We start from the raw sequence: 16,272 nt of genomic DNA on the forward strand, positions 1-16,272 counted from the left end.
TGTAGTTGTCAGGGTTCCGCTCCGACTCTCGGAGACTCCGACTCCCATATGCGATAACTCGCTCCTGGCCCTCCTGCAGCTGGGAGAGTACAGCCCCCAGGCCTTGGTGGCTCCCGTCGGTGTACAATATAAATGGCTTGTCAAAGTCAGCATAAGCCAGCACGGGGGCCTGGGTGAGGGCTTGTTTAAGCCCCATGAAGGCAACCTCCTGTGCTTGGTCCCACGCCACTGCCCGATTCCGCACATCTGTGGCAACACCTCGCAACAGTCCATGCAGGGGGCCTGCAATCTTGGCAAAGTCTCGAATGAACCGCCGATAGTAGCCTACCAATCCCAGAAATGCCCTCAACTCCGTCACATTGCCCGGGGTCCTCCATTCCTGGACTGCGGCAATCTTATCGGGGGTAGGCCGCACCCCTTCCTCTGAGACTACATGGCCCAGGTATTCCAAGCTGGACTTCAAGAGGTGGCACTTCCGTGGTTTCAATTTGAGGCCGTATTGTTCCAATCGCTGGAGCACTTGTTCCAACCTAAGCAAGTGTTCCTCCAGGGTGGGGGCGAACACTATGATGTCGTCCAAATAGATGAGGATTGCCTCGAAGTTCAAGTCCCCGAGACAGCGCTCCATTAAGCGCTGGAACGTGGCCGGTGCATTGGAGAGCCCGAAGGGCATTCGACAGAAATCAAAAAGTCCCATGGGCGTAACGAATGCCGTCTTCGCCTGATCCTTCTCCGCGACGGGCACCTGCCAGTACCCACTGGCCAGATCCAACGTGGAGAAGAAGCGCGACTTCCCTAGAGCCGCCAGTGACTCTTCAATGCGGGGTAACGGATAAGCGTCCCGGACGGTGCAGCTGTTCAACCTCCGGTAGTCCACGCAGAATCGGATGGTCTCGTCTTTCTTCTTTACCAACACGATGGGGGCAGCCCATGGGCTCTTACTTTCCCTGATGACGCCGTTGGCTAACATTTGTTGGATCATGGTCTTGACCTCCTGGTACAGCTTCGGGGGAATCTGCCGATAGCGCTCCCGAGCGGGCAGACTGTCACCGGTGTTGATCTCGTGCTCTATCTCGGTCATGTGACCAAAATCTTCCTCGCTGCGGGAGAACGACTTCTGTCGTGCCCACAACATTTGCTTCACCCGGTCCACCTCTGCTGTACCAAGGCCCTCCAGTGATACATCCATCTGGTTCAGGATCACGTCCCCGTTCCACTCCGCGGTGGGTTCCTGTTTTTCCTCAAGGGCGACGGCCAACGTCCAAGGCCCGCATGCGTCCGGCTTCAAGGTAACCCTAGGGCCGGGTTCAATGCCACCCTCGGGGATAGCCTCTAGATGGGCCAGCACCGACCTGCCCGGGATCTTGATTGGTGAGTTTCCCAGGTTGCACACCCGCAGGGGTACGGTGCCATTCCGTACAACCGCTACGGTTCTGGCCAGCAGCAACCCGGCCTCCACTTGCCTGAACCAACAAGGTTCTATCACAACTTCCTTTCCTTCCAGCCGCTGCTGCGCACGGACGGGTACTTCCAGGACCACCTCCTGTCTCGCTGGGATCCTCACCCTTTGGTTATGTCGTGTCTTAATCAGGCCGAGGGGGCGCAAGGCATCCACAGAGGCGGTCTCTTCGTTCCGCTGAACGACCCTCTGGAAAGCTTGCTGCACCGGCTTCTGCACACCCAGATACTTCCAGTACTGGGGGCCCTTATCGTGTACAAGTACTCGATCTAGACTCCGTAGGATGTTCATCCCCAGAATCACCGGCCCATGGTGAAACTCCTCGCCACTCACCACTACGAACCCCTTCTTTCCAAGGGACTGCCCATACACCTCCACCTCAATCCACACGACCCCTGTTACGGGAATGGGAAGGTTGTTTGCGGCCACTAGGGTTACCCAATTCCCGACACTGGTGGTCGTGAGATGGGCATAATCTTCCCTAAATCGCTTCTCGGACATGGTGGACACTTGCGATCCGGTATCCAAAAGGCAACGTTGATCCCTCCCTCCTAACCTCGCCACTACCGTGGGACACTCACCGAATAAGTCCGATGAGTTGACAACGTCTACTTGGGTGCCGCCTTCCCCCGCGGTTTGTCCCGTTACCGCGAGGGACCTTAGTTTAAAGGTCTCCTACGCCCCTCCCGTCCGGAGCGGCGCCCCGGGCAATCCCGAGCGAAATGTCCAGGCTCCTCACATTCCCAACACACCAACTCGCGGGGTCCCCTCGGTCGCACCTCCCCGCCCCGACGTCCAGCGGTCTCCGTCTCCTTTTTCCTCCGAGGGTTCTTTTCTTTGGCCCGGTCCTCGTTGTCCCAACCCCTCCTTTCGGGGTCGGCGTCACGGCTTTCGGCCCGTTCCACCCTCTGCCTTAACTGGGACACTTCGTCCTGGACGAGAAGGAGCGTGGTGGTCAGCTCCTTGATGCATCCCTCCAAGGGACTAACTTCTGGCGCCCGGACCCTATCTATCGGTTGAGTGGGTGGTGTGGACACGGCGCTGGAACTGAGCTCCGCGTTTTCTTCTTTCTTCAGCGCCATCTCCAACACTTCGAAGAAGGTGAGCTCGCCATCCCCATCGACCTTATCCTGGAGGTAGTTCCGCAGGGACCTGCTCCTCAGTCCACCAATCAAAATACCTCTCAAGGTGGAATCCGGGTCTCCTGTCATCAACTCCTCATCTTCCCTCGTTTGGATCTCACCCATGTATTCCTGGATCGCGTTCGCGAACTGAGAAATCGTCTCATCTTCCCTTTGAACCCGCGCGAACACACGCTTCTTCAGCGTGGTGGTGGTGGCCTTCTCCCCATACACGCCCCTCAGGATGGTGAAGACGTCAGCCAGGCTTTTACGAAGCCGCTCGGGGCGTACTCTTACGGTCTTCCGGGCGTCGCCAGTCAGGACTTTCAACGCCAAATTCACCTGTACCCGCCTCGGAATCTGGTAGAGGTCGATCGTGGTTTCCAACTGCTCGATCCACTCCGTCAAGGGCATATTCTGCCTGTCGAACTTGTCAAGGTGGTTGAGGGCCGCCCCTGTATCCTGTCCCGAGGCGGATTGCTGGTCACGTCCTTCACCTCCTCGGGGGACTCGTTACCGTCGTCCTCCAGCTTGTCCACTTCTCGATCCATCTTCTCTAAGGATCCTGCCGACTACGCCAAATGTAAGGATGCCGAAGTGGTATGAAGCCGGTGGCCGTGTAAGTGAATCCCTGCTTACCTCCGTCTGCGCGTACACTCCCCCACTCGGCGTTGATTTCAGAGGACGCTCCTTCGGGGCCTCCGCCCGGAACTTGCCGGCTAAAGGGGACAAGAAAGACTCTCACTGTGGGCCCACTTCTCCCTTTACCTAGGGAATAAGTGGCACACCGGGGGTGGCTGTGACGTTCACTGATTAGGTGAATGTCATCATCGGCCCGTGGGCCTCAGCTACCCAATCGTCACCTATTGGCACTTGCGCACCGAGGTGGTAGCGAGCCCGCTAGGCCTAGCGGGATCCCGCGACCGGTGCTAAACACGGACAAGGACACACACACCCAAATAATACTCACGCTGGTACTCTTGTCAACTTGCTTAATACGCCACTCCGCTCCTGCGGGAAAAGAATGACAGCAGCCTCCCTACAACTAACCAACGGCTAACAACAAACTGAGCCTAACTACTATAACTACAACAATTTACTGGGATGGCTACTTCACCTAATCGCTAACAGCAGGTTAAGCAAACACAAGACCAATGCGGGTACAATATAAATGGAGAGTACCTTACCATCCGGTCCGACGCAGGTTCTGCCACCTCGCCCTAGTGGCGACCAACTCTCCACGGCTCTTCCCCACCCTGGGAGTGTACCCAAGGCGTGAGGGTCAGCCGACCCTCCGTGCCCAGCCTACAATGTACCCCGCCCGAGCGGCCGCACAGCTCGCTCACCGAGGTGTGCAAAGGGCAAGGCTCCGCTTAATATGAAGACACCCTGATGATCTCCCCCTCCTGTTGGTGGGTACTGTGGGATGACCCGAACGTAGTGCCCTGGGACACCTTATGATTCCCTACCCCCCCCCCTCTGGCTAGGCGTTCTTATGGCCCACAGGCCTATGGCCCGTTATACCCCGGGCCTAATGACCGCCTGACTGTGTGATTAACCAGGGTTCGTGGCCTAACGCCCAAAACCCCGCAGAAGAGACGGGTCGGGTCTGACCTTACAGGCCGCGGGCCGGGTGGAGCCCCGACTACGCGCGGCCTCCCAGGCCCAGACTCTCCGACCAACTTGCCCACGGGCCGGAAGGTCCCGACTGTCTGCCCACAGGCCGAGAGGGCCTGACTATGCCCACGGGCCTAGCGCCCGATCACCCGGTGGTCTAGGAGGAATGAGACTCGGCACGAGGCCGCTTACCGGGCCGTAGGGAGAGACCGCGGTGGGGAGCTTCGGTAGCTCTTTTGCCTCCCACACACCGCGGCACTCTCCTCCGGGACCTCCGGTGGGCTCCTCCTCCGCGGTCGTCCCGACGTCTTCTTCTCGGCCGTCGACAGCCTCTCCGCGCTGGGACCTCTTCGGGCTTCGGCCTCCTGGCCGCTCCCGTCGCCGTTCCCGTCGCCGCTGCCGCCGCCTATGTCTTCTGTTCTTCCGTCTTCTTCTGGAGCTCTTCTCTGCTCCGTCCTCGGCGCCGACTGGCCGCTCCCGCTCCGCCGCGTCTGTTATAAGATGCTGGGAGGGGGCGGCGCTATGACGCGGCGAGCCCTGATTGGCTCGTCGCGGCATGCTCTGATTGGCTGACCGGGCGCGAGCCCTGATTGGCTCCCGCCCGGCGCCATCCTCGCCCGCGATTGGAGGGGCTTGAATCCCACCGGATGCAAGCTCCTCCGCACTGAGGACCCGCCGCAACGCCGCCGCTGACCGGGGGAAACGGGGGCCAGCGACTTCCCCCGTCCCCGCGTCCCGCTGCCCTCTCACAGTGTATGGCTAAGTAAAATATTTTATGTTAACATAAGGGGCCTATTTAGCAGAATCTACAAATGTAATTAGTTGTTGATGAGAAAATTAATATTGTAGCTTACATGTATCATGTTTCTCTTGCCGCCTGGACACAGGCTCCAATAATAGTGCACGTCATCAAAGATCTGGAAGTGATAGGTATCGTTTTGCTTCTGGGTTCAGACTTAGGCAGAACTGCGCATGTGTATGCACCGCAATGCGCCTGTGCGTCGCACAACAGCACCGGGCATCGGTGCATATCGACCGGATGCTGTGAAAAAAAAACGATTGCACGGGTGATCGCAAGATGATTGACAGGAAGTGCCCGTTTGTGAGTGTCAACTGACCGTTTTGCAGGAGTGTCTGGAAAACGCAGCTCAGGCATTTGGATGGGGGGGGGGGGGGGGGGGGGGGCTGAAGTCAGCTCCGGTCCCGATCACCAGGAATTCATTGCAGCGGCTGAGTAAATCCTGGATTGCGCAGAGACTGGACAAACTGATGTTTGTGCAGCTCTGCTAAAGAAGCAAAAGCATACTTGCACACGCTTTACCACTCCCCCTGTAAGCGGCGACTGTCTGATCTCAGGGCTGCAAAAAATGCACTCTAGCGATCAGGTCCAAATTACCCCCTTGTTGCATGTAATTTGCATGGTCATCGGGGCCCAACAGAGAGGATCCCTCCTTGGATTACAGTAATCTGTGATGTTTTCCAAAGGCTACTATGGGATAGCGCCATGTTCGCAGCTTGGTAAATCCAACAGTTTAGCAGCCCCTATAGATACCTGCGGGGGCTGCTGTTGCCATCGGAAATGAAGGGACTGCAGCAGATATCGGAGGATCCTGGGGATGCTTAGATTTTTGCAGATTTCCCACAATTTTACTTTAATAAGTATGCTCCTAAAACTGAAGATAAAATTAATCTGTAGGGGTGACCTTATCTATGAAAGCAAAAAGTAAAAATAATAAAATCAACTGCTGATAAAAATGATGTTATCGCTCTGGCAGTTAATGATTGTTGGACTGGACTTTAACCACTTCCCCCGGTGATGTCACTTTTAGAGAGTTCTGACATAACACACATCTGCAGTCTCCAATACATCTGTTATTTCCCATAGTAACTTACTCACCACATACCATCTCATGATAAAAACACAGACACTCCTGAAGTGAAAATCAACCAAAAATAACATCAAACACCGAGAAAAACCCAGGTAGCACTAGGGACAATAGCTAGTTGTATATAATTGCCATGGTGCACTACAGCCCTGGGTCATGGAGTCAAATTTGAATCTGCACTCTCCTATCCTCTTTCTCTGCTGCCCAATATATAACACACCTCCACAAGAGACTGTAGTGTATAAAGCAAGTGATACCGTCAGGGGGTCTTTAACAGAGAAGGGGTCCTGTGTGTAACTCTGGGTGGGTCCCCTCTTTTCCATGGTGCAGTAGGCTCCGCTATTGCACAGGGCTCCGGAAACATGGTGCCCGCCATGTTCTGAATACTAATTACTACTGTGCATGGCGGCCATTTTGGCGGTGATATTTGCCACAGCAAGGGTGCAGTGTGGGTGGTGTGGGCTCCCCTGGACCCAGGAGCCTCTGTGCACCACCCACATTGCATCCATTTTAGAAACACCAATGGAGACCGTAATGTATAACTTAAGGGTGGCTGTAATGTATAGCTCAATTGAGCCTGTAAAGTGAACCTCAAATGAGTCTTTATAATATTCTAAAATGTATTAAAAAATTATAAAAGGAAACCTTTGAATGAATAGAAACATAGAATTTTACGGCAGATAAGAACCACATGGCTCAGCTAGTCTGCCTTTTAGGGTTGAGGTATTAGGGTTAGTGTATTAGGGATAAGGTATTAGGGCTAGTGGTTATGGAAAATTATTCAAAACACATTAGTATGTGAATGTACTTAAAATATGAATATCACCACTTAACACAAATTTAATAAACATACTTAATTCTGATTGCCATAGATTTCCTGTCAAAATTCCACAACCCCCACCCCTTTGTGGACATATAAAAATATTTGGTCCTGATTCAAAGATGTGCAACTATGGTGTTTAGAGATCTCAGGGGCGTATCTACCTATTGGCCAGGATGGCACTCGCCAGGGGTGCCAGCCAAGGAGGGGTGCCGCCCAGCGGTGCCACCCGCGTCCAGTAGGTAGATTTAATATTAATGTCAGCAGCTGTCCACTCCCGCCCCCCAAGGTGTGTCTCCCCCTCCTGGTAGTTCGTCACCATGCACTGACACCTGAACTGAAGACCATAGCAGGCAGCCGCAGCCAATTACAGTGCCTGATATGGCCGATCCTGGTCAGTGTGGGTGAGAAACTAATGGGGGAGGAGGGGAAGGGGAGTGCTCGGCGGTATAACATATAAAAAATGTATAATACACTGCTCAAAAAAATAAAGGGAACACTAAAATAACACATCCTAGATCTGAATGAATGAAATATTCTTATTAAATACTTTGTTCTTTACATAGTTGAATGTGCTGACAACAAAATCACACAAAAATTATCAATGGAATTCAAATTTATTAACCCATGGAGGTCTGGATTTGGAGTCACACTCAAAATTAAAGTGGAAAAACACACTACAGGCTGATCCAACTTTGATGTAATGTCCTTAAAACATGTTCTTTAAAACTAGTCAAAATGAGGCTCAGTAGTGTGTGTGTGGCCTACACATGCCTGTATGACCTCCCTACAACGCCTGGGCATGCTCCTGATGAGGTGGCGGATCGTCTCCTGAGGGATCTCCTCCCAGACCTGGACTAAAGCATCCGCCAATTCCTGGACAGTCTGTGGTGCAACGTGGCGTTGGTGGATGGAGCGAGACATGATGTCCCAGATGTGCTCAATTGGATTCAGGTCTGGGGAACAGGCGGGCCAGTCCATAGCATCAATGCCTTCGTCTTGCAAGAACTGCCGACACACTCCAGCCACATGAGGTCTAGCATTGTCTTGCATTAGGAGGAACCCAGGGCCAACCGAACCAGCATATGGTCTCACAAGGGGTCTGAGGATCTCATCTCGGTATCTAATGGCAGTCAGGCTACCTCTGGCGAGCACATGGAGGGCTGTGCAGTCCCCCAAAGAAATGCCACCCCACACCATTACTGGCCCACTGCCAAACCGGTCATGCTGGAGGATGTTGCAGGCAGCAGAACGTTCTCCTTGGCGTCTCCAGACTCTGTCACGTCTGTCACATGTGCTCAGTGAGAACCTGCTTTCATCTGTGAAGAGCACAGGGCGCCAGTGGCGAATTTGCCAATCTTGTTGTTCTCTGGCAAATACCAAACGTCCTGCACGGTGTTGGGCTGTAAGCACAGCCCCCACCTGTGGACGTCGGGCCCTCATACCACCCTCATGGAGTCTGTTTCTGATCGTTTGAGTAGACACATGCACATTTGTGGCTTGCTGGAGGTCATTTTGCAGGGCTCTGACAGTGCTCCTCCTGTTCTTCCTTGCACAAAGGCGGAGGTAGCGGTCCTGCTGCTGGGTTGTTGCCCTCCTACGGCCTCCTCCACATCTCCTGATGTACTGGCCTGTCTCCTGGTAGCGCCTCCATGCTCTGGACACTACGCTGACAGACACAGCAAACCTTCTTGCCACAGCTCGCATTGATGTGCCATCCTGGATGAGCTGCACTACCTGAGCCACTTGTGTGGGTTGTAGACTCCGTCTCATGCTACCACTAGAGTGAAAGCACCGCCAGCTTTCAAAAGTGACCAAAACATCAGCCGCAAAGCATAGGAGCTGAGAAGTGGTCTGTGGTCACCACCTGCAGAACAATTCCTTTATTGGGGATGTCTTGCTAATTGCCTATAATTTCCACCTGTTGTCTATTCCATTTGCACAACAGCATGTGAAATTGATTGTCAATCAGTGTTGCTTCCTAAGTGGACAGTTTGTTTTCACAGAAGTGTGATTGACTTGGAGTTACATTGTGTTGTTTAAGTGTTCCCTTTATTTTTTTGAGCAGTGTGTGTGTGTATATATATATATATATATATATATAATATATATATATAGAGAGAGAGAGAGAGAGAGAGAGAGAGAGAGCTCAAAGTGGGCAGGTATGCACTGGAATAGATTTCAAATGGTGACGCCGTGTTCATAGGGCCCGAAGGCCATCTCCACACAGCCACTGCCCCGGGCTTCCTCCTCTTCACCGCTGCCGCCCACATCCTCCGCCACTGCTGCTCATGTCATCCTCCGCAACGCCACCCAGGGCTTTCTCCTGGTCACCGCCACTGCCCAAGGCCTTCTCCTCACCGCCACTGACTTCAGCCTCTGGACCGCCGCCGACCACAGCCACATCAGCTGCTCCATTAAGTACTGTCCCTCTGTCTCTCTTTCTGTCCCTCTGTCACTCTCACTGTTCCTGCTGTCACTCTCTCTGTCCCTGCTGTCACTCTCTGTCACTCTCCCTGTCCCTGCTGTCACTCTCTCTGTCACTGTCCCTGCTGTCTGTGTGGGATAATGTGAATTTTGTCTCATACTGTTTGGGGTACTGTGAATTTTGGCTCATACTGTGTGGGGTACTGTGAATTTTGGCTCATACTGTGTGGGGTACTGTGAATTTTGGCTCATACTGTGTGGGGTACTGTGAATTTTGGCTCATACTGTGTGGGGTTTTGTGGATTTTGGCTCATACTGTGTGGGGTAATGTGAATTAATTTTGGCTATTGAGTGGCAATGCCCCCTTTTTGGCACATGCACCTTCGCTATTTCAAATATGGGCGGGTGTGGGGCGCCAGTACTTTACTTTGCCAGGGGCGCTCAGACCCCTAGATTCACCCCTGAGAGATCTGCACAGATTCTAAAATGATGAACCAAGTATGACTTTGTGTACTAATGACCCAAACTCCCAAACTGTTGTGCATCCTCCTTACCCACCGTTATATACGTTAACTGTACATTACAATGGACCCTATAAACCCCAACCCTGCATTATCACTTACATTCGCTCAACCACTCACTTCTAATCAGAGATAAGCAGGTTTGGATTTACTCGGTTAACGCTAAACTATTGCAAGTTCATGTTTATCCGTATTTTTCTTATTGCCTATCCAAAACACGTGACAGCCAGATAGCCAATAATATGTCATTTTTGAGATCCGAGTAAAAGCAAGTAAATCCTAGTAAATCCGAACCCACACATCTCGACTTATAATGACATTAACTATGGGGGTAATTCCAAGTTGATCGCAGCAGGAAAATTTTTAGCAGTTGGGCAAAACCATGTGCACTGCAGGGGGGGCAGATATAACATTTGCAGAGAGAGTTATATTTGGGTGGGTTATTTTGTTTCTGTGCAGGGTAAATACTGGCTGCTTTATTTTTACACTGCAATTTAGATTGCAGATTGAACTCACCACACCCAAATCTATCTCTCTCTGCACATGTTATATCTGCCTCCTCTGCAGTGCACATTGGCCCTCATTCCAAGTTGTTCGCTCGTTAGTTTTTTCGCAACGGAGCGATTTGTCGCAAACTGCGCATGCGCAATGTTCGCAGTGCGCCTGCGCCAAGTAAATTAGCACAAAAGTTTGGTATTTTACTCACGGGTTAACGAAGATTTTTAATTGTTCTGGTGATCATAGTGTGATTGACAGGAAGTGGGTGTTTCTGGGCGGAAACTGGATGTTTTATGGGTGTGTGCGGAAAAACGCTGACGTTTCTGGGGAAAACACGGGAGTGGCTGGAGAAACGGGGGAGTGTCTGGGCGAACGCAGGGTGTGTTTGTGACGTCAAACCAGGAACGAAACTGACTGAACTGATCGCCGTGTAGGAGTAAGTCTCGAGCTACTCAGAAACTGCTAAGAAATTTCTATTCGTAATTGTGCTAATCTTTCGTTCGCACTTCTGCTATGCTAAGATACACTCCCAGAGGGCGGCGGCTTAGCATGTGCAATGCTGCTAAAAGCAGCTAGCGAGCGAACAACTCGGAATGAGGGCCATGGTAATGCCCAACTGCTAACAAAGTTTCTGCTGCGATCAACTCAGAATTACCCCCTATGTATCAACCAATAGTTTATAAGTAGCTCTGAATAGATTTTTGCCCATTTATTCCTTGGTGCACTTTGTTTAGGCTTATGTTGGCCCCAGGCCTTTAAACTACTTGACTGGCATGGTCGCAACTGTAGGACAAGTGCAATCTGCCAATAATCGCTCTGTTGCGTGTACATTGCATACAAACAAGAATTAGGGCCTATGTCTTTTTTTACATGCAAATGTTACTAACACTATACCGCTATGTTACTGTATATCACTATACTGTACTGTCACTATACCGTGGGGAAGAAGTATCAAACCTCCTATTGAGAACAGGTTGAGAAGGTGCTCATAGCAACTGATCAGGTTCTAGCTATCATTTTGTAGAATGTATTATATAAGTGATAGCTAGAAGCTCTTTAGGAGGTTTGCCATCACTATCATTATACTATTTTATTTTATTTTATATTATATACATGTATATATGTATATATATATATATATATATATATATATATATATATGTACTGTATATATATCTTAAAGTGTGAAGAGCGGCATTCACAGCAATTAAAAAGAAACGAGGACGACTTAAAAGATTCTCAACATTTCAATTTCATGGATGTTTGTAACTCCTGATGAAAATTTCTAAATTAAATTCAAACGTTGAGAATCTCTTGAGTCGTTCTCGTTTCTTTTTAATTGCCGTGAGTGCCGCTCTTCAAACTTTAAGCTACATATAATTTATTGAAGGTTCCAAGCTAAGCTGCATTTGTGAGGAGGTGAGTGCCGATCATGGATGGAAGTATATATATATATATATATATCCAAGCAGAAGTCCCGGCACTCCCTTCACTCTGTGTAACTGGCTGCGGTGCCCTCCTCGAGAAGGTAATCACTTTCTCAATGTAGATAATGGAAAAGCAGGCGGCACTCAAGCAGACTCATAAGTGGCAAAAAGATGGTTAGTTTAATCCGACATGTTTCGGGGGACGGGGATTTCCCCGAAACATGTCGGATTAAACTAACCACCTTTCTTCCACTTATGAGTCTGCTTGAGTGCCGCCTGCTTTTCCATTATCTATATATATATATATATATATATATATATCAATAGAAGTACGGCGCCACAGGTGAGTGTGAATAAACTCAAATAATTGGTCACTGTTGACACAATACAAACACTCCCTTATTCTTATAGGGTGTCAGCTAGCCCCTAAGTATTTGGCATAGGTAAGATGCCTTTTAAAGGTAGATAGAAATGGGGGGATAGGGGTATCAGCGACCAATGGTGTCTGAATAAATATAAATATCTATGAAGAAATGGCATAAAAAGATACGTAATAATGGGATAAAAAAAAAGTAACAATTTATTTATTTCCACATGTAATAATAACATAAAAGGATACAGCTATAAAATGAGATGGACTAAAATAAAGGGAAAGGAATTGCAAGACACTGATTATTAATAAAGGACTAAAACCATGGATTTAAAAAAAGAAATAAAAAATAAATAAAAAATGAGAGATTCCTGCTTATCTTAGTATGGAGAGTCACATGAGGTACACCAACGCGTTTCGCCTGTCTGACTTCATCATCTATAGGTTAGGATAAGTTATCGGTTTCACTCCTTTTCTCACTTGCAATCCCCCACCCCCATCCTTTTGTTCCCTCATCACTGCTCCACATTTGTGTCTCAGAACCATAAAAAAAGCTTGGAGAGAGATAAAGTAGAGAGAGGCAGAGTCCTAATCAGTAAGCTCCTGTCATGATACAGGCTGTGTTTGAAAAATGGCAGTTAGGAGCTGATTGGTTTCTGCATTGTGAGAAACATCTCCACTTTATCCCTCACCAAGCTTTGATACATTTCTTTCCTTAGCTTTCAATTTCAAGCCTAAGGACTGGAGTCATCTCCTATTCAAAATGTCCAGAAGCATTACTCATCGGGAGACATTTATTAGGCTACAGTATTTATTGTCCCCAAAATGTATTTAGCTCCAGATAGTCCTCACAAAATATGACCCTCCCAGTCCTGGTGTTGCTGGTGTAATCATGGACATGGGGGAGATACTCTGCATATATTCTCGAGCTATCCATGGATCTCCTCTTGGGAGACGTAGAATTCCTTATTCTGTTTTTGGAGTAGAATTCTCATTGACACCTGCACATGCAACCTCCAAACATTCCTGAGCACTACAACTATGTCCTCAGTCACTCCCTTCTAGTCACAACGGTGGCTATCACCTAACTCTGGAAGCATGACTTACCTTCCCCATTCTCCATGGTTGACTCAAAAAGACAAAAGCTTTATAATGGAGCCACTGGTTTGCCCATACTCCATACTTATCTACTCTCCCTGAAGTTCCAGGTGACTCAAACTTTTTCTGGTAGTCACCAAGATCCATGAAAGTGAAGTGGGCAGGATGGGAGAAATAATACAGGATATAATGGTTCCTTAGAGAGGACCTGCAATTTGCAACATTTTAACATTACTGTTACAGGGCCTTATGATGTGAAGAGCCTGCCCTCAAAGTAAATACATAGTAACATAGTAAATGAGGTTGAAAAGAGGCAAAATGCCCATCGGGTTCAACCTGTACTCTATTAAGCTGTGCATATTATAATGTAACTGCTGTGTACTACCAATTAACAACAATAATTCGTATTACTCCCAAATAGTAAATGTCAATTACTTAAATGCTGCTATAGCCTTAGATATTTTTTATCAGTTAGAAATTTGTCCAGTCCATTTTTAAATGTATCTACAGAGTCCGCCATTATTGCCTTCTGCGGCGGGGAGTTCCAGAAATCATCTACATCTCTTCTTTGGGCTTCTCTTATAGAAGAGAAAATATACTCTGCTTCGTCTTCCTCCCCCTGATGAAGTGGTACAGTTGGCATCTCTTTGTTATGGAAGGCACAGGAAAAGACTTGCCTTTTTTTCTCTATTCTTTAGTTTCTATTCCTGTTCAGTGTTGCCAGTGGAATATTTTTACGAGACACGCATTTGACTAGGATCTTAAGCTGTTACCATTGTTATGAATTATATCCTATCTGTCCCAAGTTCCATTTATTGCATTCATGGGTGTGCATGCATTTTTATCCTGTCACTTATTATGGTATCTCTCTTCCCAAATGTCTTCCCCTTCTTACCTCTCTTTTCTTTTTGTACCCCTTATGTCTGTTTGGTTTTTAAACTCTACGAATTATAATTTGGAAACAAAATATGTTATCAGCCAACTGTATCTGGATGTGTTTTATATTCACTGACTATTATACTTTTAATAATAGAGCATCTTGAAAATGAGTCAAAAACAAGTGGGCCTGGCTTGCTCCGCAAGTGGAAACAGGCAGAAACAGGGAGGCAGAAATGGTGCTTCGTGTTCTTGGCAAAAAACTGCTAAAGAATAGTATAAAGCTAAAAATAAGCTTTTCAGGAAGAAATAAAAAGTGTGATATGTGTCATTTCTGTGCTTTTTACATGATGAAGTAACTGACATCAGATCTACAGTAAATGAAAATATAACATTTTCTGGACATCCAAAAATGCAAAAAATTGATAACACTACTTAAAATATTGATAGCTTTTATGGCCCAAATATTTATTGAATTTAATTATATATGTATGTTATGTATTTCTTTATTAAATAAGTACTAATTGGACACAGCTTTTAAATATTCTCAGCATTTTGGCAAATCAAGCATTGTATGTATATTGTGTTGTCATAGAAATTGGAGTTTTTGTTAAGTTTATTTGGCGTGGATTTTTGTAGACAGAGACGAATTAAGGATTGTGAGGGCCAGTGGCCTAACTAAGGCAGGGGACACAGCTGCTATGTGGCCTGGCGGCTTAGGGGGATATCTGACAACAGGGAGGGATCTGTCCATATACATCCAGGAGCTGTGCCCCAGTGTTGGAAAAAAAAATCCCAGTATACTGTGTGTACATCCAGGTGCTGTTGTGTCCTATGTATCAGTTCAGGGGTGCTCTGTCGGTCATCTGGTGGTGTATCTGACGACAAGTGGTGATCTGTCCATCATAGGGATGATCTGTTCGTCCATCCAGTGTCTCCACCCCAGTGTAAAATTAAAATAATAAAAGCTAAAAAGCCTAAAATATAATTATAAAATATATATATTTTGTTTGTTTGTACTGTACCCCACTGTACTTTACAATATTTATTTTACTTTCATGAGTACTGTGACACTGCCGGTCAGACCGCAGTATATTATTATTTAGTACTCATACATGTATTGTGCGACATCATTGGTGAAATTAAACCATAGTGTTTGATCACTACTTCTGTCTCATTCACGTATTGTGCGTCACTGTGCGTCAAATTATACCGCAGAGTTTGATTACTATTTCTGACTCATACACATATTGTATGACACTGTGGGTGAAGGTGCTACCACAGTAATATAGTTTTGTACTCATCTCATACACGTATTGTGTGACACTGTTAGTGAAATTAAACCGCAGTGTTTGAATGCTATTTCTATTAAATTTTTTGTACAAATTGTGGTGTGTGCTATACCCCACTTTATTTGTATTTGTGGATAGATATGGAGGATGAACAATTGAGAGGAGAGCAGGAAGCACATACTAGTGGTGCAGGTGCTGACACCAGTTATGATGATACAAGTCCGTCAACGTCATCTACTAAGGCTGATGCCCAGGGGCATAGAGGACTTAAGTCAGGGCATGTAAAGTCAAAGAAGCAATTTAATTTTACAGTGGTAAAGAAAAAAATATCAAAAAGAAAGTTAGCTGCAGAGGCAGTAAGACAAACTGTGCATTCAGAACTGTCAGACATTCTTAAGAAACGTTTAGGGGTATCCACGTCAGCTATGTGTGTCTAGCATTTCTCACACTGTTCTCATAGAGAAGCCTCTTTCAACTCCTTCTACCATTTCTGCACCATCTGCACATGTGGGGAGCAGTACAAGTAAAGATGGTTATGATGAAAACATAATAGAAATTGAGGATACGTGTGTGGAAGTGGGACAGGATGAGGCGGATATATGTGTACTATATGACAGTAAGGATGTTGATGATGATGTTGTTTGTGTAAATTAGCCACCAATGACTGCAGGTGTTGCCCGTGATAAAAAGAAAGCCATTGTGATGCCTGGGCATAAGACCAAAAATGGCACCTCTTGGGTGTGGGATTATTTTAACCCAAATCCTGACAATATTTGTGAAGGCATATGCTCCATTTGTGAGGCCAAAGTTAGTAGAGGTAGGGATGTTAGCCATCTAGGCACCTCTTCCATGTTACATAA

Source organism: Pseudophryne corroboree, chromosome 5 (genome assembly GCF_028390025.1).
Source record: "Pseudophryne corroboree isolate aPseCor3 chromosome 5, aPseCor3.hap2, whole genome shotgun sequence".
Taxonomy (NCBI): Eukaryota; Metazoa; Chordata; class Amphibia; order Anura; family Myobatrachidae; genus Pseudophryne; species Pseudophryne corroboree.